The sequence below is a fragment of the Fundulus heteroclitus genome, chromosome 20 (assembly GCF_011125445.2).
Source record: "Fundulus heteroclitus isolate FHET01 chromosome 20, MU-UCD_Fhet_4.1, whole genome shotgun sequence".
Classification (NCBI taxonomy): Eukaryota; Metazoa; Chordata; class Actinopteri; order Cyprinodontiformes; family Fundulidae; genus Fundulus; species Fundulus heteroclitus.
The window spans coordinates 6,251,852-6,275,927 of record NC_046380.1 but is presented as its reverse complement, the minus strand read 5'-3'; the positions used below and the strand labels follow the sequence as shown (position 1 = coordinate 6,275,927).

At 40.0% G+C, this 24,076-nt stretch overlaps 1 long non-coding RNA gene across 1 annotated transcript; it reads right to left on the bottom strand.

Annotated features, from left to right (window-relative positions):
• Nucleotides 1-6,066: 6,066 nt before the first annotated feature.
• Nucleotides 6,067-23,811, bottom strand: LOC118556670. Its single transcript, XR_004927285.1, has 3 exons — nucleotides 23,652-23,811; nucleotides 21,653-21,808; nucleotides 6,067-6,277 (listed from the first exon to the last, which is right to left on the bottom strand). It is a non-coding gene; the product is annotated as an uncharacterized LOC118556670 (long non-coding RNA).
• Between the last annotated feature and the right edge of the window lie 265 nt (nucleotides 23,812-24,076).

Here is a 24,076-nt window from a genome sequence, read left to right as displayed (position 1 = left end):
GTTTTTAGGGACTGGGGGAAAACATCTGAAAGAAGGGACGCGTTTATTATCTGAGTCAAATCAGACGCTATGACAGGTAAAACTTTCTTAAAGAAAACTGTGGGTAGAACATCAAGGCAGCAGGAGGAGGAACCTAGCTGCTGAATGATCTCATCTAAGGTTTTGTAGTTTGTATACAAAAATGAACTACAAACTACAAAGACACCTGGATAGGTGTGTGTGAATGGGTGAATGACGGATTGCAGTGTAAAGCACTTTGGGGTCGTCGGACTAGTTGAAGCGTTATACAGGTATGAGCCATTTACCATTTTCAAGTCCAGTTGCCTCCAATTTGGTTTTAACCAGGCTGATAATTACTGTATTGTCTGCAAAATGAATGATAAATGTTGACTCAGTTTGGCTCTAAAATCACTGGTGTAGAGCATAAACAGCAGGGGTGATAACACACACCTATGAGGAGAACCAGTTGAGCACATCAGTGGCATGTAAAGCATGATGTTGACACATGCTCTCTGTGACCTTTTTGTCCAAAAACAAATCTAACCGTCAACAAATGGTGCCAAAGTCAAATATTGAGAGATCAACCTGTCTGCAAGCCAGGGTGTAGGGATGCATACAGTTAAAGGCTGAAAACATGTCAATAAAACACAAAAACAAAAAAAAAAAAATCATCTCCTTGTGGTGAGTTCACACCCAAAGCGTTTTGTGTTTTCGCTCGCCCACGTATAGCCAGCAATTCGCATGGTGGGCAACAGCAGTTCGGACAGTGGGTGACAAGCCAGAAATACTGTGGTGCAATGCAACTATTTAGTGACGCTTTCATTTTAAATGTTTAACTGCCACTTCTGTCTCATCGCTCACTAACCCTGACTCCAGGCTAGGTCCTTTCTGGGCGCGGTGGTAATGATTGGTTGAGTCATACAACTCCGACCGACAGCAGACCTCCACTATCAGCTCCATCTTTGCTGCAGTCCTTCACCGCACGTCTCAGTCACATCCACTTCCTGATAGGTTGTCGCGGCGCAACAAGACACAAAAGTTTAGATTTGCAGTTGTCGCTTTGCATCCATCACACTAGTTGTGTCGCTGGCTTCACTGTAATCACACAAATCGTGCCTGTTGTTTTGCTAGTAACATGTGTGTTGCATCGCACAGGAATATCATGTAAATCAGCTGCTCTGGTTTCCATGTTCGGTGTGAACACACCTTTAAAAGTGTCAATACGATAAACATTAGCAACAAGGTAAAGAAAAGTTCAGTAGGTCTGAATAGGTTCCTTTTTGTTTAAACCCTTCACCTTTTCTCTAAGAGACTTCTTCATTCTGAGGAGTTACAAGCAAACTCAGACTTATAAGCAATACGTTCCCATGGTGCATCTACAAGTTGTTACGGTGGCAATCAAAACTGGTTGCTCACATGCAAAAGAGGACCATCAGGCTGCCAACTGATCGTTAGTGCTCTGATGACCGATTATTATTCCCACGGGCTGAGTCATATTAGCAATGACAGCATTGTAAGAGCTGGATATTTGGACCCAGGGGCATTTAGTATTGAGTGCATGAAAATTAACTTTTGTGTAGATAAAGCCAAATTATTTATACACCTGAATTTTTTTGGACAATAAAACTTTCCATACGTATATTGTTTAAAAAAATGCTATCAAATAAACTTTTCCACTTTGTTTTAATTAATCTTATTATTGTTTTTTCCCCAGAAGTCCATTTCCACAGAAAAACTCATGTAGCTTTAAAATCTGAACATAATGGCTGTAACATAATTAAGCAAAATCATGCTGTTCTTGTCATTCTCCCACTGTGTGAACTCTGTATCACAACATCTGGACAGCAACCCATATCACCATGTACGAATTGCACCGTGATAATATCTGAACGCATTCAGTGAGAAAGAGGCATGCACATAAAGTGGCCTGGATTAGTTCTTTGGCAGAGAGCCTCTGATACACTGCCCTCTGAAAAAAAATAAATAAATTACTTCTCATAGCAACCACCACTGGGTGCTTTTCGAGATTTTCTGCTTGGAGGCAGAATTTTGTGTGAATATGTGTTGCACAATGACAGGTCAGGACGGGGCGGTGCTGACTGACACACAAAGTGCAGTGCACTGGTTAGCAAGGTGAGTTAAAAATACTTAATCTTGAGCAAAGCGCTTTTTGACGTGAACTCAATGCATCCAATCAGAAGCACACAAGCAATAAAATAAATTTCTGTATTTGAGTAACTTTGGAAAAAGGTTGTTCTCCATTGGATTTAATTTTGGGCATTTAAATACTAAATCTGTGTAACAGATTAAATAAAATCAATCAATAAAAAAAACATTTTATTTTTCTCTTTAAAAGTGTTTTCTGCTTTAACCATATTAAAAAGTTTTGCTTTCCAAGCCGCAGACCTGTAATTTGTTTGTGTCTTTTCTGTTTGTTTGGCAGCCGGATCTGAAACACCGGGAGATTTCTGAATGCACGAAAATACACAGTTAACCGTCCAATATTCTCAGAATTGCTTTAATCAAGAATTTGGGAGAATGGAACAAAGTTTCTAACAAGATGTGTCCCCCTTAAATGCCAGTAGGTAAGACTGTGTGAAGTTAGTCCCAGATAACATGGTAATATTCAGAGAAAACGGTGATGAAGTTAAACTCTGCTTTAATCTTTGAATGGAAACATGAAGAAGTTCTGTAAAACAGAATTGTTTTATGGAAGGAACACATCATGTCTACTCCGGTGCTTTTTTTTAGACTTTTAGCACTTTATGACAACGCTTGTGTGCATGGATTTAACTGGTGGGGTCAAAGAAACCTTACCAAAGTGGTCCCTGCAACACGCTGCACATCACATTAGCTTGAAGTCACAGTAAGCAAGAAAGACATCCTGCAGGAATGAGATCAGTATTTCACTAAAGTCTTGAAAACGTAAACAGTCGCTATTTTAATTTTTGTTTTGGTCTTCTCTCTGTTTGCCGTTAAATTAGGGTTATAGTTTTGGAAAGCAATTCCCATTTACCTTTGTTGGATTGTTTTAATTCAGGCACATGGGGTTCCTGTCAGGTACAATGAACTGGCAGGTGCAGGTGAATAACAGAATCTAACAGGGAACTAGAGAATGGCCAGACATAGAAAATCTAACTAAACTAATTAGTAGTAGATCTAAAAGATTACAGACTAATAACAGAAGCTAAGTAAAGCAGGAGCTGAATCTAATAAGTATAGGAATGCTTCAAACATAATACTAAAGGAAAGCATAAAATAAGGATCTAATAGAGCTAATAAAATAACAGACATTAGCTAACTGGACAGAAACTAAATCAAACAGATACCAAATAAGGCTATAAACATAAATACTGAACCAAAGTTTAAACTAATAACAGAAACAAGGATCTCAGGCTAAATAATACTACAGTGAAAAACACAAACAGACTGCAGGATCCCCAGGGAGCTACAGGAAATCATTAAATCCCTGAGGTCCGGACCAGTCCAGCATGAACAGCCTGTTTCAGCTCATGACAATCCATCTCAGCCAAATTTACGTCCGGATCTCGACAACGGCTCTCCAAAACCAGACTTACTGGTGCGCTTCAGATCAGGCCGGATGCAATAGTACCTTTACAAAGAGGTACACTTTTGTCAAAAACGTCTGGACAATATTTTACCAAGAGTCTTGGGGAACATCAAGATGTGTTTTGGAAAGTGTGAGATGGGCTTCTGAGTATCTTTTTTCCAGCAGAAGTTTTAGTCTTGGAAATCCCCTATGAATGCCTTTTTTTTGGTCAAATCTCTATCTTGTTGTGGAATTGTTTTTTTTTTTTTTACTCAGGTTATCTTTGTTCAATATCAAAATCAATTTGTTCTGAAAGGTTTAGGTGTGACCAAACAGCAAACATAAGAAATTTGCAAATACTTGTAAGTGCACTGTAAATATATGCAGTAGAGATTCATTCATTACAGACAGTGAGGCAGGTAAATATTGAAGCTTTTACACACCTATCTTTGCAGAGATTCAACGTCACTGTTTTTGAAAAGATGATTAAATATTGGTTTACTTCTTTTTTTTCTAGCAATGAACATGTTCATTTTAATCATATTTGATTGCTCTTTGATTTCCTTACCACAGTCATAAAGACACAATTTTACAAAAACTGGTTCACATTTTCTAACTGGTACACAAAAGTAGAACAATGACAAAATAGTGCAGGATTTTAAAGGAATTATGTAAATCCTTTTGTTTTTTTATTAGATTTTCCTAAAAATAAACCTTATATCTTAATCTTCCACTAAAGGCATTCAGCTGTAACTTGTTTCATTGCTAATGGCAGGTATTTGGTTTTTGCTGTTCACCCTCGCTGCGTTAGCTGGACCCTGCCATGTATCTGTCAGGTGTTGGAGGTACAACGTGAATGTAGGGATGCAAACTTGCCTGAGCATCTGTTGATTGCAGTGGGTTGGAAAAAAACAATTGCAAATGTCTTTCTAGATGATAGATCTGTGTAATCAGCGGTTGCAAAGGGAGCAGCATTCAGAATAACAATGCCTTAGCAGCACAGCTTGTTATCATATAGATGGGACAAACACATGCCACCTTCATCGCTGTAAATTTGTCTGACAGAGTGCAATCAACGCTCCACATCTGCTCGAGGACAACAACCTCTTCAGCGGGTCCAGGTTATGGACTAGCAATAGGCTAAAACTGCAGTCTAAAGATGAATGTTTCAAGAGGCTGAAATTGTTTCATCAAGTAACAGAAGACCTCAAGAACTTTAAACTTAAGACAATATTTAATGCTCTAAGAGGTCTATCAGGGGTCCCTCCAGAAGGTTTTCATATGTGGCAAAGTTAGAGCCACCAGTGATTTAAGGGGGGCACACCTGCGCCTTTAGCCATAGTAAACTATAATAATAAACATATATGATAAAGGACAACAATTGTTTTTGACATTTAAGGTCATTGCAATCAATTTAAACATTTTGTTTAAGCTAAGGTCCAGAAAACACAACGCCTTGCAAAACTATATTGTTTCAAGCTTTATTTAAATACTTCAGTGTATTTTAATCACACTTTAATGATTTATCTCTTATTAAATTATTCCAGCATGGCTCGTTAATTCTTTACATTACATGGCTGGGGACATTTTCATATAACTTCATGTGTGCATGCTGCATGTGTGTTTTGCGAATGAAAGCAGCATTGAATGACTGGTGAAATATCCCTCGTCATGTGAGCGCACTGAGCCTGAAGCTCAAAGCGTGACTCAAACCAACATCGTCACCATATTGGTAGTACCGTTATCTCTGAGGGAGTTTAAGGTTTTGTCAAGTTACACAAAAGAAGCTCAGCTTTGCTGGACTTGCTTTGAAGTCTGAAATGGAAAAGCAGGCAGGGATGAAGCTACAGCAGAGTTTGCTGAGTCTTCACCACCAGCTATGATGACAAGGTACACTGTACATTTCTGCCTACCCAGAGACCCAATACTTTGGCACAGTCGCATCTTACTTTTTATTTTATTTATGGGCTAGCAAACAGACGGCAAGGTGAGCAAACAAATCAGCATACTGTGGCAGCAGAACTTTGTTTGTTAAAAATTAGGTTTAAAAAAGAAAAAACATTTTGTTTTTTGTGCAAAAATCCTGTGATATTCAATTTGAAAGGGCTTAGACAGTTTTTTGTGTTTAATGGTTCACTACAGTTGCCCTCAAACATTTCTACTTTAAACTCATAAAATCACAGAGGTAGAAAGTCATATAACTTGGTTAAAAAAATATATAAACATGGAAAATTTGCATATTAATAAAAAATTCATGACTAAACAAACCTCAATAGCAGTTTCGCTAGATTTGACCAATTTATGGGGAATGCTAAAAAACTATGGTAAGAGGATAGACCCCTAGTCCTTCACAACCCTCTTCAGAATCCAGATAGAAACCACGAATATTTAATGAATTTCTAAATCTATATATATATATATATATATATATATATATATATATATATATATATATATATATATAGATATATATATCTATATATATATATATATATATCCAACCTCTTGTACAATTTTAGGTGAAATCAAACGTTGCAATCAAAGCCTTCTGAGCGGACTACCAGCTGAAGTTATCCTTACAAACCTCCGGGATACCTGTCAGGTAAACAGCTGGCTGATCCGTCAGGGAGGCTCGCTGGTATTTTCTCCATCTGTCCTGTTTTTCCATTACCAGGAGCTTCAGGAGGCCTTAACAGGGAGACCGGGAGGTCACCCCCATGTCACCTCCTGTCCATGGCCGAGTGGGAGAGAGTGAATAAGGCAGGAATAGAAACTATGTCAAAAAACAGTAGGACTGTTTGGTGGAGGGGTCTTGTAAACATTCACTTTCACACACACACACACACACGCACACACACACACACACACACACACACACACAGCATTATCTCTTCTCCAAACAAGCACAAGAAGACAGTCTGGGAAGGTTGCTGCTTTCCTAAAGACATCACTGCAGCAGCAAAGGTCAGGGGTCATTCCTAGTGTTTCCTCCCTCTATGTGCCTGTTTGCGTGCGTGTGTTCACCTTTGCAGAATTGAGTAATCATCTGTGTAGCGACATCTGGGCATATGTGAAGGATTACGCATACATTAGCATATTTGTGTTCGGCATGTGTGTGCTGTGATTCACGCAGCAGGACGAGGGGGTCATGTTTCCACCTGCCGTGATGATGCTGAGGGCATATTTTTGCGGCGGGGTGTGTGTGCACATTAGTATGGGCCGAAAAGCCCCTAGCAGGGGACCGTGAGGTGATAAGTCAGGCTTCTACTCTGAATTATAATGATCTTGCCCTCCTCCAGCTCCCTGCTGGACATCTTCCATCCTTCAGCAGCAGCATCCTTACTGTAAAGCTCACCACCTGAATCTACTTCTGTGACCTTCCAATATATACACATGTATTTTAGCTTGGTGCACTACACTGCTGCTGCATCCAGCAAAAAAATAATATATATATTATTTTTTTTATGTGTTGGACAAAGATTTTACCTAATAGATTAAAACAAAAGAACAAGAACCAAGTCAAAGTTCACATTCAAGGTGATATGCAAACATTTTCATACAGCTTAAACTTTTCACATTATTATTATTATTGTTTTATGAAATTTAATGAGGCAGACCTACAAAAAGTAACACATATATCTGTATCTGAAGAAGAAACGGGGAGACTCTTTTTAAAACTTAATTCATATTCAGAGATTTAAGTAGCTTTTTTAAGAAGTTTGTAGAATTACGTAAAAGTGTATTATTTAGGTATAATGTTTTGATATCCTGTTCACCTTTTCAGAATAATGTTCTCACAATTATTTTGACAATTCCTCCTGACAGAACTGGTGTAACTGAGTCAGGTACATAGGCTAATTGGTTTTAATATACCTTTTAAATCCTGCTCATGAAAGGAATCAGATCAGGCTTTTGTGACTCCCACACAGCATGCTACTTCCAGCCCTGTAATTCATAGTTGGGGTGGTGTTCTCAGGTTGAAGGTTGGAGGCTCCCCTGTATTCCTTCAAAACGTGAAATTGACCATGATGATCAAACACTTCAATTCCAGGTTTCATTAAACCACAGGACCGGTCTCCAGAAATGTAGGTTTTCCTTCCTGACTGCACTCGCTTCAATCCGACTTTCAGCCCATGTGGGTACAGGACTCACTTTGGATTCTTTGTGTAAAATGACACTCTTACCAGCTTCAGCCAGCATCTTTACAAGGTCTATTTCTTCTGTTCTGCAACTGATGAACACAATTGAGCCTAAAACATCTTTATGTATGAGACACAGAACCAGCCTGAAAGGTTTGTGGACTGGACATTGTTATACGGTTCATACCGGCATATCATTCCTTGAGCAGATCAAAGTGCACCTTCAGACATCTGAGAAGTTTACCCACAACTCCACCTGTGGAGGGTCATTTCTTCCTTAGATCTGAACTGAATTTGCCATGTGTTTTTCAGTATCTTGCCTTAAAATACATTGATAGGTGGACCTTCAGTTAACCATTTTCCTGGACTCTGGCAGTATAAACACTGTCCACATATTGTAGATGCGGACACTCCTAGCTAGGGATGGGTACAGAAACTCGGAATCAAAACGGCCCTGGGGCTCCTGCAAGAGAGTGTTTTAGCCTTTTTTTTTCTTTTTTTTTTACATATGAATTCATTTATATAATGTTTTATTGCTCTAGTTAAATAAAACATATTTATTTTGTACTTTTTTGTTTGCTTTTGTTTCAAATGTTTAAAAATAAACTAGTCAGTGATCATTGTTTTTTTTTACCCTTTTGTATGATTAAAAATAAAATGGTACCGATCAAATACCGGATCGATAAGAGTATTAGTATCGATAAATCCTCATCGATACCCATTCCTGCTCCTAGCCCTGCTGTAGGCCAGTCTGTCTCCTGATCTGAATGATCCAGCAGGGACCACACTGTGCCGTCTACCCGTGGTATCTGGTTAGGAAACACTCTGTCTTTCCAGGAAGGACAGCATGAGTACAAAAATGAATATAGGACAACACAGATGACGTGTATTCATCAGAATCCTCTCTGAACACCCCCCAGTTTGTGTTTAAAACAATTGTTTTTTGAGCAGGCCTCTTTAATCCAAACCTGAATTGTTCTGTTGACTGATCCGATTCTGCAGATCAGTGGTTTGTAGACATGGATCAGGTCCACAGAGATGTGATCTGAATATCCAAAGTCAGATGTTGTAGCCTTATGTTCTCCTGGAATGTTGCAATAGACCTGGTCTAATGGTCTCTGGTTGGAAACATTATGAAACTGTGGAATTTGAGTAGCACAGCTTTTAACACTACATGACAAAAGTCTCCAGCTGGATAAGTGTTCATTTGGCTGCTGATGAAACAACAGAGCTCTTCCAGGGCAAATGTAGCATTAGCTCTTGGCTGCATGTGGGCTACAATGATAGTAACAGAGCTGAGGTCTCTAACCAGTTCAAATGGTCTGCACTTCACTGCCACGTTTTCCAGATCGGGGGAGCAGAAGGTTATTTTTGTAGCTGTGCACCACGAGTTATATACAGTGCCAAACATTTGCTCTTCCCTACAGCTTCAGCTCTGTAGGCTCTAAACAAAGAGCGGCCTTCTACCTTCACCACAGCATTGGGTATGCTGTAGTCCAACCTCGTCTGTGAAGATCGCTACACAGTTGTCCCACTTAAAGATCTCATCCAGTTTGTTGGCAAGGGATCTAACGTTAGCCATGAGGAGACTGGGCAGAGCTGGTCTGTATGGGTTAGCCTTTAGCCTAGCGCACTCTCCCGCTCCCTTACCTCGTTTTTATTTACGGTTCCTCCTCCGCCTCTTAGGCCTTAGAAACGGGTTGATCACAGCCTCTGTTGTCCGCAGCAGTTCAGGTGAAATAAAGTCTGGTTTTGGTGGTCCGTAAACTCCAGGGGGTTTCCCCCAGTTTTCCTCCGTTCTCTAGTTTTCGCTTGAGCTCCGGCCTTCTGTACTGAATTAATGCGTGGAATGGTAAAAACAACCACAAAGAGCCGAGACCCTCAAGCTTCTGTGGACACCTGCACCACTATCTCAGGTGTTTGAAATTTTGAGGTCCCACCACAGTATTTCATTCAGGTTAGAATATGGACTTTGACTAGGCCATTGCAAACCTAAATTCAGATTTAACAGAGGGGCTCGAACTGTGGTTGATCAGTTATTTAGGGGGATTATTTAACAGCACATAGCTGTCGAAGCAGCAAGGTTGTACCGTTTTCAACACATAGCTTTTTATTATTATTTTTGGCTTCTTCTTTGATAAATCATTATTATGAGGAATATGATTTGGCGCTATATAAATAAAATTGAATTGAAAATTGAATTGAATTATGTTGCGTCTATTCTGTTTAATTGAGATTAAATTTAAGTTATTTTAGTACCTGTTAAAGAGCAATACTTTTAGATTTTGTTCATGGTGTTAAAAAGAATGGAAATGGGGAAACAAGTGTAATTTTTATCAGGACATTATTTCCATATTTTATATTAAATACAACTCCAGGATATAAATAGAACCAACTCATGAGAGTCTCTTGACAATATTCATTTTTAAGAAGAAAGATGGGCAAAAGGAGCTGTATCACATTCCAGGTCCCTATAAATCCTCCACAATTCATGCTAAATGAATGAATTACATTTTAAAATGTTTTCACACAAATTACATACATAAATGCCCATACATCACCCCATTTTTTTGTCAATCCTAGTTACATCCCAGGGGATGTGCTTTGATTGCATGAACATTATGCCAGTGACTTATTCTTCCCTGATAAGATCTGTATGGTTTAATCTTCTCCAAATTCCAGCCGGGGAGTTTCTTTTAAAATGTTTCACAACTCTGCAGAATAGTGATCTGAATTTCCATCTCACACACTGATTATGACATTAAAGTTTATTTTAATGTTACTGCTGCCTCTAGAGACCACGAATCAGTGTCTGGATCTGATCAGTAAGACTGTAGCCTCACGTGAACTTTCATCAAAATTGATCTCATCTTTTTCTTCACCGCTTCTCCAATCCTGCCCTTTTTCCCCAACTCAGCCCGCATGTAGAAATAATCTTCTTGGCATTTTTGGTGAACCAAAGCTTTCCAGTGACCTAGCTGTGGCGCCGTGTTCCTCCCAAGGCGAAGGAGCTAAATTATAGCAACCGTCACATCGAGCATTGAGGAGAAAATCGCCTCTCTATGGGGGGAAAATTTGTATTTCTTTTTAGTCCTGCAATAAAACTAGAAGCAAGCCTGGGGGAAGAATACCTCCCTTCCTATGTAGCATATATGAAAAAAAATATTCCTCTCCATAGATCCCTTCTTAGTTTTTCTTTTGTACTTTATTCTGGATAAAACCAATTTTAAGTTCAACTTCTCCAAATAGATTAGTGTTAATTTACAGAAGCTCTTGCCTTGCATCTCTAATGTTCCTAACTATAAAAGCCGCATGAATATAACTGTTTAACACCTTTTTTCATACAATTGGAGGAAATAGATGCACAAGTTTAAAGAGTGGGCCTTCATCATGAGAAATATGCACACCTGGTGTAAACGGTGTAGCCTCGGCTGAGTGTTAAAGCAGCGTGTTTACCCAGTGTGCTCAGATATGAGCACATTCTGACAGAGGAAGAGTTATGCCAGCAGCAAGTACCTGCTCCTGGGGGACAAGCCCGCAGGCTATGACCACAGGGAAGCACGCATTATGATGCATCCTACAGAGAGTGCCGGACCACAAAAAATTATTTTGCTAGTTTTTTTCTTTTCTGGCAGGATGTCAGCCGAGCACAGTGGGACTGGGTATACTGTCCCGACTGTATTACAGACTCATAAAATCGGTCTAGCCCATCTCCTGAGTTCCCTGGTAAATTTTGTGCCCGCGTTTCCTTGTATTGTATTTTTCTTGCATTGTATTTCCTTGGAGCTCCACCATGAAGGAATATCAATGAGTTTAAGACACAAAGGTTAACATTGTTGTAGCTTAGATCCAAACCGGATACCAAATGGTGATTTTGGTCAAAATTGTGATAACTTTTACAAAAAAGCTTCACACGTTCATTGATGGAGTTTATAAAACGCTTTTCTAGTCATGCTCGCAACTGAAAGCACTAGACTATAGAGAGCCACGTTCACCCACTGATACTCAGATCAGTGGGCAACTTGGCCTTAAGTGCCTTGCCCACGGGCACCTCAACATGTGCAATGAGGAAGCTGCAACAGCTTTCCCATTGCAAGACTTTTCCCACTGAGTCACAGTCAACCATACAATGAACAACTTTGCGCTCTCAGTAAATCTCACCTCTACAGCCACCCTGAGAAAAGCCAATAAAAGCCTTGAAGGAGGCAAGCAGTTCACAGCGGGTTGGAGATAGGGGGCACCAGTTGGCCACTCAGGGGAAAATGCATCTATTATCACGGGCACCGTGAGGAATTTTATTGATTTTATTTAATGAGGCGATGACAAAAATTTACATTTTTTAAGGCTTTGGGTAGTGCTGGACGATAATTCAATAACAGTATATATTGACTGATAGAGATATACCAATGATAGAAAAAAAAAGGTTCAATAAAAAGTTCAATAGAATAACAGTTTTCCTTCCTTTTGCATTATATCCTATCACGTAGAGTCATTACATCCTCCCAACCAATCACAAACGTAGACCCAGGAACTCTCCTTCACTAAGCTCCACCCCCTTCAAAGAGCTGAGAGAGCACGCGTTATTTGTTCTTTTTTAAAAACAAAAAAAAAGTTGGTTGAATAAAGGGTTGAGTTTGAATGTTTGTGTGTTCTGTATCTAAACATAGGTCGCTTAGCCAAAAGCAAAAAATGTCCAGGGCTGCATATATATATATATATATATATATATATATATATATATATATATATATATATATATATATATATATATATATATATATATATATATGTTTTGAATTTGTTGATAATGATCAATATCAATCAATATGATTTTTATTTTATCAATTTGCCTTTTTTCTATATTGTCCTGCCCCAGATTTGGGGGCATAATATGATCTGTTGTGCACTGATGAAGCCGTGTGAATGTAAAAACTGAATACCAAAGCCAAGCTGACCAAAGCCTTTGGTCAGCTTGGCTCCGCCTGTCCAACATCGTACAACACAAACACTGCCACTAGACATAAAACCATTATAATGCATTTGTGATGGAGTGTTGTGCAGAGGAGGGAGGTGTAGATGGAGGGGGAAGGGGGTGTGTGGGCTTATTTCACCTGTTTTCTAAATATGGTTGAAGTCAACTAGGTAGAGCCACATATCATTACCACATCCAACCTTTTTACTGAGGAGGGATATTTGGCCTAACAATAAAAACAACAAGCTGACATTTTTTATTTTTTATGAAAGTCTTGGAGAATTTACATATGCAGCAAAATCAATTCCATCTAATGGTTTATACAGTGATGCCATGGCACCTTTAACTAATGGGATCATCATCATTTTAAAAATGTATTTGTATTGACAAAGCATAGCATTGAATCCCATTAATGAATCCAATGTTATTCATTATCATCTTTGTCTTAATCTTTCTTTTTCCTCACCCCGTTATGTGATAGAGCTCAATAAACAGTAAAAGCTGTTAAATTTGCTCCCAACTTAGACCAAACCATGGCAGCATTCATCAGCATCTGGTTATTTGTCTCCAATTTGAAAAGAACGTTAATTGAAGTATTATTGAGGACAATTCCTTACTCCAAAATTGAATATCTAAAAAGGGAAATGTTAAAAGTTTTTACTTTTTATATTTATATTTATATGTATATGTATTTTATATTTTGATATGTACTCCTGGTGAAAATATTAAAGCCTAGAAATAAACTGCAGATAATCACATTCTGTGCCAGTGGATCATAATCAGGCTATGAATAGAGTTTTAAAATGCAAAACGTATGAAAGGAGCAACAAGAACAACATGAGGGGGCAACAATGATGGTAAGTTACATTTCAAGTCAAACGGGTCGTCTATCAGCAGATGCACATAGATCTACTAAGTGAAATTAACTGAAAGAACAACTTTCACATATAAAAATTATAAAGTGCTTCACAAAGAGTAAAAATATTGAAACATGATTAAATCAGACAGTGAAACACGTTGTTCAAGACTGAAAGACCCTTTGATAGTTACAAAATCTGCAGCTGCATTACAGGTGGGGTCATTATTGTGCAAGTTAAATCACAAAGAAAAAACTTTCTCCTATTTGATAATTGATGCTAAAAAGCCTGCAAATTCAGAATGAAAAGGGTCAACTTGACCAGGGGAGCGTTAAATTATTGTACATTTTTCAAACCTAGTTCAAAAATCTGACATTCAAAAGCAGTAAATGAGCCATTATCCATCATATTACAGATGTAGTGGTCTTAAAAGAACTCAGCAAGACCTCCGCCATGACCTGAAAAAGATTGGTGTGTTAAAAACAGAGCAATTTGGGTAATATATTTAAATTTACAAAATTCCCATCCTGCTGCTTTCATGTAAAAAGAAATGAAAGGTCCAAATTCTCTCTTATATAAGATTCATTCAAAGTGACGGATTTCTTTGAAATGTAGGGAGCTTCAGTAGGGAGGCCCAGACGTCCCTCTCCCCAGTCACTTGGGCCAGCTCCTCAGGAGGAATCCCAAGGCGTTCCCAGGCCAGCCGAGAAACATAGTCCCTCCAGCGTGTCCTGGGTCTTCCCCTGGGCCTCCTCCCGGTGGGACGTGCCTGGAACACCTCACCAGGGAGGCATCCTGACCAGATGCCTAAGCCACCTCAACTGGATCCTCTCGACGTGGAGGAGCAGCGGCTCTACTCTGAGTCCTCCCCGGATGACTGAGCTCCTCACCCTATCTCTAAGGGAGAGCCCAGACACACTACGGAGAAAACTCATTTCAGCCGCTTGTATCCGGGATCTCGTTCTTTCGGTCACGACCCAAAGCTCGTGACCATAGATGAGGGTAGGAACGTAGATCGACCGGTAAATCGAGAGCTTCGCCTTTTGGCTCAGCTCTATCTTTACCACAACGGATCGGTACAGCGCCCGCTTCACAGCAGACGCTGCACCAATCCGCCTGTCGATCTCCCGCTCCATCCTCCCCTCATTCGTGAACAAGACCCCAAGATACTTGAACTCCTCCACTAGGGGCAGCACATCCTCCCCAACCCGGAGAAGGCACTCTACCCTTTTCTGGCTCAAGACCATGGTCTCAGATTTGGAGGCACTGGCTCTCATCCTGGCCACTTCACACTTGGTGGTAAACCGCTTCAATGAGAGCTGTAGATCACGCCCTGATGAAGCCAATAGGACCACGTCATCCGCGAATAGCAGAGACGCAATCCTAAGGCCACCAAAACGGATCCCCTCAACACTTTGGCTGCGCCTAGAAATTCTGTCCATAAAAGTTATGAAAAGAATCAGTGACAAAGGGCAACCTTGGCGGAGTCCAACTCTCTCCGGAAACGAGTCCGACTTACTGCCGGCAATGCGGACCAGGCTCTGACACCGGTCGTACAGAGACCTGACAGCCCTTCTTAAGGGGCCCGGTACTCCATACTCCCGGAGTACCCCCCACAGGATCCCCCGGGGGACACGGTTGAATGCTTTCTATAGGTCCACAAAGCACATGTAGACTGGTTGGGTAAACTCCCATGCCCCCTCCAGGTTCCTGCTGAGGGTGTAGAGCTGATCCAGTGACGATAACCACACTGCTCTTCCTGAATCCGAGATTCGACTAACCAACGGACCCTCCTCCAGAACCCCGGAATAGACCTTACCAGGTGACAATCCACCAAAATCAAATGTGAATTCTTGTAACCTATTGCCCACTCTTAAGATTTTGAGTTTTATGTAGAAAAAAACTTGCAACAATTAAGCAGAAAGGAAAGAACATCCATGCATGTGTATTGGTCTATAGCTGGATATCCAAAAACAACAAATCACACTGCAGCATGCCCTAATCATCCATAAAACACAAATTAACATAAAAACATGTATGGAAGATGAACATAACTAATACCACCGACACGCATCCAAATAAGCTCTAAAATGCATGCAACCACACATGGAGACAGTAAGGGCAGGTTGATCTGACTGGAGAGGGAATCATTTCACCCTATACTCATCTCAGTCTCCATGATTATGCCTGTCGGTAGAAATGGCAAATAATGGTGGCAATGTGCTGTGAAATGAACCCCTATTATGTGTGTGTGTGTGTGTGTGTGTGTGTGTGTGTGTGTGTGTGTGTGTGTGTGTGTGTGTGTGTGTGTGTGTGTGTGTGTGTGTGCCAGAGAAAGGGACCAATGGGACTGCGATGGTCTCTCTGAAAGGGAGGAGGAGGACAGTCCAGAGATGTGATTGCTGGCAATCATCCTCTACAGGTCATCAGAGTGTCAAGCTTGAACATTAAAGCCCAGGATCTCCCACAAACACACAACCTCACATACACACACACGTGTTTTTTTTTTTTTTTTTTTACTTTAGATGGCATGTCCTAATGTTAAACTGAGCCAGTGACGGCATTTAAGGGTATAGTGGACGGTCTTTCTGGAAACCTAGGTAATTTTGAATAACCTACCTGCTCTTCTACTTCTACTGGCAGAATCTCCCAAATACACTCTGGTTTCTGTCTTCTTAGGCCTTCCTCTTCTTCTCATAAATTCATAAGACAGTTTGCTACTCGCAACTCTCAGCCAGTTTCAAAGTATACAGTGAGGGCAGGGGAGCTATAATGACTGGCTAACACCCAAGCTGACCGAATACATAAGCACTAAAAGAGCGCACGTGCAGCCAGAAAGAGGAAATAAGTAAAGAACGTTGGCGTTACGTGAGCAGCTCACAATGACAGGCATGTGGCAAGGTGATCCCCCCGGAATCTGAAGCTGAAAAAGGATGGTTTACTGCATCTTTAATGATTGGCATTGTTGAGAGTTAATGCAAAAGTTTTACTCTTACAAGTTGTTACACATTAAAATAATAAAATATGTAAAAAGAAATGAAAATAAGTGGCAACTGATGATAAATTTGAGGTGTAGGATGCACTAGGTCAGAGATTACTTCAACAATAAACTCTACTTGAACATGCATTTGTTGAACACTTGCCTGCTACTGAATTTTTAAGTCTTGTCCAGTCATAGTTCCTTTATCTTCCTTTTTTTCCTTCAGCAAAAGCCTCATGAAATTATAATTTTGTAAATAAATGCCTGAATCATCCTTTGCTGCAGCATTCTCTTCTGTCTTGTTGTTGTATTCTGACACTTCTGTTTGCCTTTGTGTGTTTTGAGTGACATTCAAGCCTGCACGTCAATGCTGCTAGGGGTGTGACTTTGATTGACAGTTATGATGAATTAACCTGATTGGATGAAGAATGGCAGAAAAAGCACTGACTGGCCATTAGAGCAGAGGGCTGCGCCCCAAGGATAATCTTTAAGTAACAAACTGGAACTTAAAGATTCATCGAACATGGATGGATGGATCGATGGATGGATCTGACTGGAGAGGGAATGGAATAGGTAACTATTTCAGAAACATTAAATAAAAAACTAATGGAATCAAAAGCTGTTACTTTATAAAAGCTGTGAGAGCTATTGCCCCCTGCTGAGAAGTTTGTTGTCTGTTACACGTTACAATCACACAACTGGTAATGCCTATTTGCACATTCTAATTTCTCAGGGAATATATGATTGCACAGCTCTGAATAGAAAGACTTAAGATTTTTTTATTTTTTTTTTAACTCTGTGAGATCCACTTGTATGATGAGCAAACTTTCAGTCTGCATTTGATGGCCAGTGCCATTAGATGCTGAGTAAATGTATCTTTTTTTAGTTTTTCTCATCCTGTTTGTCCTAATCTTTTCATTGTTCCAGTCCATTCCATCTTATTTTCTTAAACCTCTTATTCTCAAAGACTCCCTCCTGGCCACACAAACTACACACACACACACACACAAATCATTCTGAGCAACAATTACTATTGAAGGGTTCCACCATAGGCTAATACGCGCCGTTAAGCTCGGCACGCCTAAGTAAGCTCTCTGAAATTAGTGGTGGAGTCACACACATACACACCTATACAGCACAGAGGCTTTACTGTCAGCTCCTTGACTTTAAAATTGTCTGGCTGCATGTTCTCTGTGATACTGAGCTCTTTAATGGGAGTCAGTAAACTCTGCACAAAGCCCTGCCAAGGAGCTCCATTTCCAGACAGTTTATCTGAGTAATAATCTCTCCATCTCTAACAAAGCAGATAACTTTAGAAGAAGACAATTACGCTGATTTCAGTGGAATGAACACTACAACTTAAATTCAACAGACCAGGACTCTCACTTTAACTCAATTAGTAGGATCATATTTACATTTTTCTATCCCTCCAACTTCATCAGCCTTAAATGTTCAATTTCCACATGGTTATTTAAGTCAGATGTTCAGTTAATTGAAGTTGGCGATTCAAAAATTCAATTTAGAGTTAAAGTAGATATGCAAACTTATTGTTCCAATGAACATATAGTTCACTGATTTTTCTGACAGCATAGAAACCCAAAATGCTGTTGTGCCTCACACACTCAGCGAGCATGCAATTAATGTTAACCAATGTTCCCCTAATTTTCCCCTAACTGTCTGAACATTTACTGGACCTCTGTGAGCAACATCACACAAGCACACTGAGGCTACAGCAGTATTACGCCTGTACAAAACCTGAGGTTATAACAAGTTACATGGCTTACTAAAAGAATCAAATTACAGCAATAATCAGTGAGAATGCTGAGTCAGGATTCTCACGTGTTGTTTTCCTGTTTTTCTTTATTATTATTATTCCGTCGGCATACTACTCCCGCATACTTCAACCGGTCTCAATAATTTTCATATCAAAATGTTCAGCTCGGTCCCGACATGACTGCTATATCTCATGGTTATGGTAACTTTTATACTTTTTTAAAATATTTAATTTTTTGCGGTTACTCCCATTGAAAACAATTTCCTTTAAATTCTTCACATTCTTCACAGTAACATTTTTCAAATTCTTCAAAACATGATACCACTACGACTGCTACTACTGCTACTAATTATACTACTGCTACTACTACCACTACTGATACTGATACTACTACTATTGCTACTACTGTTTTACTGGTTTAGCTCTTTCACAACATTCTTCTAATCCTTAAGCTTTTGTTCTTTTAAGTTCAAATTGGTTCTTCTTTGATTCGAATGTTTTTTAGCTACTTTTTCTCTTCTGCAGGGATCTTCTGCATCTTCTCTTCAAATCATTCTGCAGATTAGCATTCTCACTCGCTGTTACGCAGGAACAGCTTTTTCTAGTTTATTTTAGATTACTTAGCTTAGATCCAACTGATTTAGCCCGATTACATGAAAGTGACAAAAATCTTGGATTTTTTTAAATGAGCTTTATAGTATGTGTTTTGTCAGAGTTGGAGTTCTGCTAAGAAAGAACTGAGAGATACGTACATCTTTCAGAGTTCAAATTTATTGCAATTAAGTTATTTAGTGCAATGAGATTTAGCACAAGCATGTGGTACTGTGCAGCCTCGCCTCTGTCAGTCTGCTTTAGGGCAGCTGTGGCTACAGTGTAGCTCACCACCGTTCACAAGCCATTTCTATATATTGTTGCTCAGAAACCAACCAAATTGGTTGGAAAACAGCACTTAGGACTCAGAAAAGCAGATCCCAAAAACACAGGCACACAAACAGCTAACATGCAGCAGGAGTAACAAAGACACACATCGCCACATGCCCAACCATAAAGATGTCTGCCCCACAGCGGACCAACACAAACATGGCAGCCAAAGATGACGCAAGATATTGCATCGGTTGCAAAAAAAAGTGTAAGACATGAAATTTTAAACATTTTTCCAGGCTTAAAAAAAACTGTATATGCAGGTGGAAATAAACAGCATGCAAAAAATATTAAGAAATTATTGTTGTTGGTGTGTATAGAAAACTCAGGATTAGATGATTCTGTTAGGATTAGATGTTTGTGAGAGAGTGTGAAAAAAAATTATATAAATACATAATAAATAATGGACAATAATTAATCAATACCCCTTGTGGTGGGTTGCCGCTTGTTTTGGGCTTGTTTCTATCACTGGTTGCTTGCTTGTCTCACAAAATCTGGCAACACTGAAGCGTATGGCAGTAGGTGACAGAGCAGCAGAGAGAAGCAGAGGAGAGTTTGTGTTTATCCTTATAACCGGATGTAATCAACACATTCTGCATACAGACAGATTGTCACGTATCACCGGGCACTTCTAAGTGGTCATACGGAAATTCCCGAGCTTTTCTAGTGAGTATACGGCGTACACTACCACTGGTTTCTCATGACATCTGCTGTTTACGTTTTAAGCAGCAGAGGGCTTCCAACCAGAGAAGCTCTTTGGTTTAATGAAAGGCGGAGAGAAGCTGCCCAGAGTAGAGTTCCTGATGTATAGGTGTTGCACTAGTGGAAGCAGGAAACAGCAGAAAGTTACAAAAAATAAAAAATAAAAAATTTAGCGAAGTACCAAGGCAGCCGTCATGGTAAATAAAACAATGAAAATGGGGATTCTGCTGATAAAATCAGTTAGTAATGTTGTAACATAATTTTTTATTTTATTTTTTTCCTTTTTCATACACAGACATATTCGATTAAATTTAATTTATACAGCGCAAATTCAGCCAGCTCTCTTCACCACAACGGATCGCTGTACCGATCCGTTGTGGTGAAGAGAGAGCTGAGCCAAAAGGCGAAGCTCTCGATTTACCGGTCGATCTACGTTCCTACCCTCATCTATGGTCACGAGCTTTGGGTCGTGACCGAAAGAACGAGATCCCGGATACAAGCGGCTGAAATGAGTTTTCTCCGTAGTGTGTCTGGGCTCTCCCTTAGAGATAGGGTGAGGAGCTCAGTCATCCGGGGAGGACTCAGAGTAGAGCCGCTGCTCCTCCACGTCGAGAGGAGCCAGTTGAGGTGGCTCGGGCATCTGGTCAGGATGCCTCCTGGACGCCTCCCTGGTGAGGTGTTCCGGGCACGTCCCACCGGGAGGAGAACCAGGGGAAGACCCAGGACACGCTGGAGGGACTATGTCTCCCGGCTGGCCTGGGAACGCCTTGGGATTCCTCCTGAGGAGCTGGCCCAAGTGGCCGGGGAGAGGGACGTCTGGGCCCCCCTACTGAAGCTGCTGCCCCCGCGACCCGACCCCGGATAAGCGGAAGAAGACGGACGGACGGACGGACAGCGCAAATTCATGAAACATGTAATCTCAGGAAATTTCCAAAGTCAAATTCAATCAGATTATACAGATTGGGTCAGAATATACAGATTGGTCAAAACATGTCCTATATAAGGAAAACCAGTTGAGTGCATCAAAGTCTTTACAAGCAGCATTCACTCCTCCTGGAGAAGCGTAGAGCCACAGGGAGAGTCGTCTGCATTGATCATGGCTTTGCAGCAATCCCTCATACTGAGCAAGCATTAAGTGGCATTCAAAAATGCAAAACACACACCTGATGAATTTTGTAGATATTGTCTTGTGTTGTTTACATAAAATCTATATTTTTGTTGTTCTTCTCTTTCTAGAGTATAAAACACTCTACCTCCAAACTTAGTTGGTTAATTATTTAGGCTTTCTGCTGAGATGGCACACTACTAACAACTGTAGTTTAAAACAGTATAACTGCCATAAGAATGTTTATAGATCATACACAATGACTGTCCATAGGCAGGGACAATTTTTGCTTGAGAAATCTCAGATCCATCCAGTTTTTTTGTTTTTTTTTTGTTTAGCCTCTCATTAAAAGAACTTTGGACCTTAGCAACGGTTTGATGGAGAATTTGACAGAAGTGCGTGGCATGTTAGCTGACGGAGAAAACGTCCATTTACTTTGAAGCTTTGAATTTCATGTAAACATATGTTGTGGAAACTAAAACGAAGAAAAGCAGATAAATGTGCTTCGTCCTTTTTATTTCATTGGCGGATAAATAGTGCCACATTCCCTATTCAAGGGTTTTTAAACATCTAAAAAGTGCTTAAAGGCACAGAAAAATGGAAAATATAATAAATGATATGTCATACTGTTGTTGCTCATTTCATAGCTTACCTGTTTCGTGATTATGTTAGAAATGAAGAAAACCTGGAGTTGTTCTTGTTTCCAAACATCCACGGCACCGTCAGCACAACCTTTTTGTGCGAAGCGCCTGGTAATCACTCCTCTGTGTTCATTTTGACAGCCTTCCTGCTTTAATTAATCGTCATCCTGGGGAGAGGAAAAAAAGGACTGGATTTGACCAGAGCAGCTGTTCTGTTCTTTCAACAACCACATCCGGTGTCACAGGAGTGAGCAGTCAGAACATCAGACGCTGCAGCTGCTGTCTAATTAGACTTATTCTCTTAACACGTTCAGGGTTTTGTTTGTGCCTGGAGGCAGCAAGAAAACAAAGTGAAAGTCAAGTGAAAACGATTCATAAAGCTGTCAGTCTAGATGCAGTGGCATGGATCTTAGTGACGTTTTAACCCAAAAACGCTAATTAAGTCCCAGGCTCCTAAAACAACCATTAAAGTGATGTTAAGGGTGGCTCATAGAAGTATATTAGTCAATAGCAGTGCTAACCCCTAAAATATGAAGTGATATATTTGATGGAATGATTATTTTGACCATGGAGCACAACAATGAGCTAATTATGTTTGAATTAAAATAGTTGCTGTTACTCTAACATGTTAGAAATGGTGTTTTGTTTTTTTCCCCCGAATTACATTGTATTTGAAGCTTTGGGAAGCTCTCTCTCTTTTTCTTCATAGTAGGTACACCTGGTCTGGCGTTTTGTTAACTGTGACATCATCCAGAGAAGACGGCTCACCCGCTACTACCATCTAATGTAGAACAGATTCCTGGATCAATGTGTGCTTCTGTGCTTTTTTGTCTCTCTTGTTGTGTCTCTGCTCTGTCTTCTGTAACCCCAGTCGGTCGAGGCAGATGGCCGTTCATACTGAGCCCGGTTCTGCCTGAGGTTTTCCTTCCCGTTAATGGGGAGTTTTTCTTCCCACTGTCGCTTCATGCTTGCTCAGTATGAGGGATTGCAGCAAAGCCATGTACAATGCAGACGACTCTCCCTGTGGCTCTACGCTTCCCCAGGAGTGAATGCTGCTTGTCGGGACTTTGATGCAATCAACTGGTTTCCTTATATAGGACATTTTTGACCAATCTGTATAATCTGACCCAATCTGTATAATATGATTGAACTTAATTTTGTAAAGTGCCTTGAGATGACATGTTTCATGATTTGGCGCTATATAAATAAAATTGAATTGAATTTAATTAATTTAAAGTGAATGTATTCTGCAGTCACACAGTTTAATGTATTTTATGTGCGATTTTATAGTAGAGACCAATACAAAATAGTGTTATAAAACTATGAAGTGGAAGGAAATTAGACACGGTTTCAGTGTTTTTAGTTGAATTCTGACCCCTTTACCTTGATTCCTCTAAATTAAATCAGGTACAATCAAAGGCCTTAAAAAGTTACTTTATTAGTAGATGGCCCACCTGTTGGTAAATTAATCTCTGTATAAACCCAGCAGTTATGTGAAGGCCTGAGATGTTTGGCAAACATTGATGAACAAATGGCATCTTGAAAACCAAGAAACACAGCAGAGAGGTCAGAGAACATTTTGTGGAGAGGTTTAAAGCAGGGTAAGGTCATAAATCAATATTCCAAGCTTTAAACATCTCACAGTTCAGTCCCACAGCGCAGTTTAATCCATCATCTAAACATGGAAGAAATATGACAACTGTAAACCCACCAAGACAAGGCTGTCCACCTAAACTGACAGGCCTGAGGAGGAGAGCATTAAATCAGGGAAAGGGCCAAGAGGACAACTGCGTAGTAGACATTAACTCCAGGAACACTAATCTTCAGGAAACGGTGGCAAGAAAGCCTCTGTTGAAAAGGAATTCCATTTAAATGTTGCAGTTCATCACAAACCATCTAGGCGACTCACCAAAAATTTTGAGGATTATGCTCTAATGCGATTAAACCAAATTTGAACCTCTTGTAAAAGGTACTTTGGTCAGCAAACGGTGCAGATCCCTCATAACTTACCATCTCCACCACGAAACATAGTGGTCGGAGTGTCTTGCTGCGAGGATACTTTTCTTCAGCACAGACAGTAAAGCTGGTCAGAGCTGGTGGAGCTACATATAGGAGAATTTGAAGAAGAAGAGACTTGAGGGTTGGGGCAGATATTCACCCTCCAGCACAGAAACACCAACATATAGGCGGAGATACTGTGGAATGATTCAGATTAAAATATTTTTCTGGCTTAAAGAATGACCCAGACATACCACAGACCTAAATCCAACCGATAATCTATGAAGTTGAATTCTGTTTAACGTTGTATCCATCAAATGTGAAGGACTTTTGGCCATATTGCTGATAACTGACAAAAAAGGCTAGATGTGCAAAGCTAATAGAGACACACCACTAATGGCTTGTAGTTGTAGCTACAGCAAAATGTGGTTCTTGAA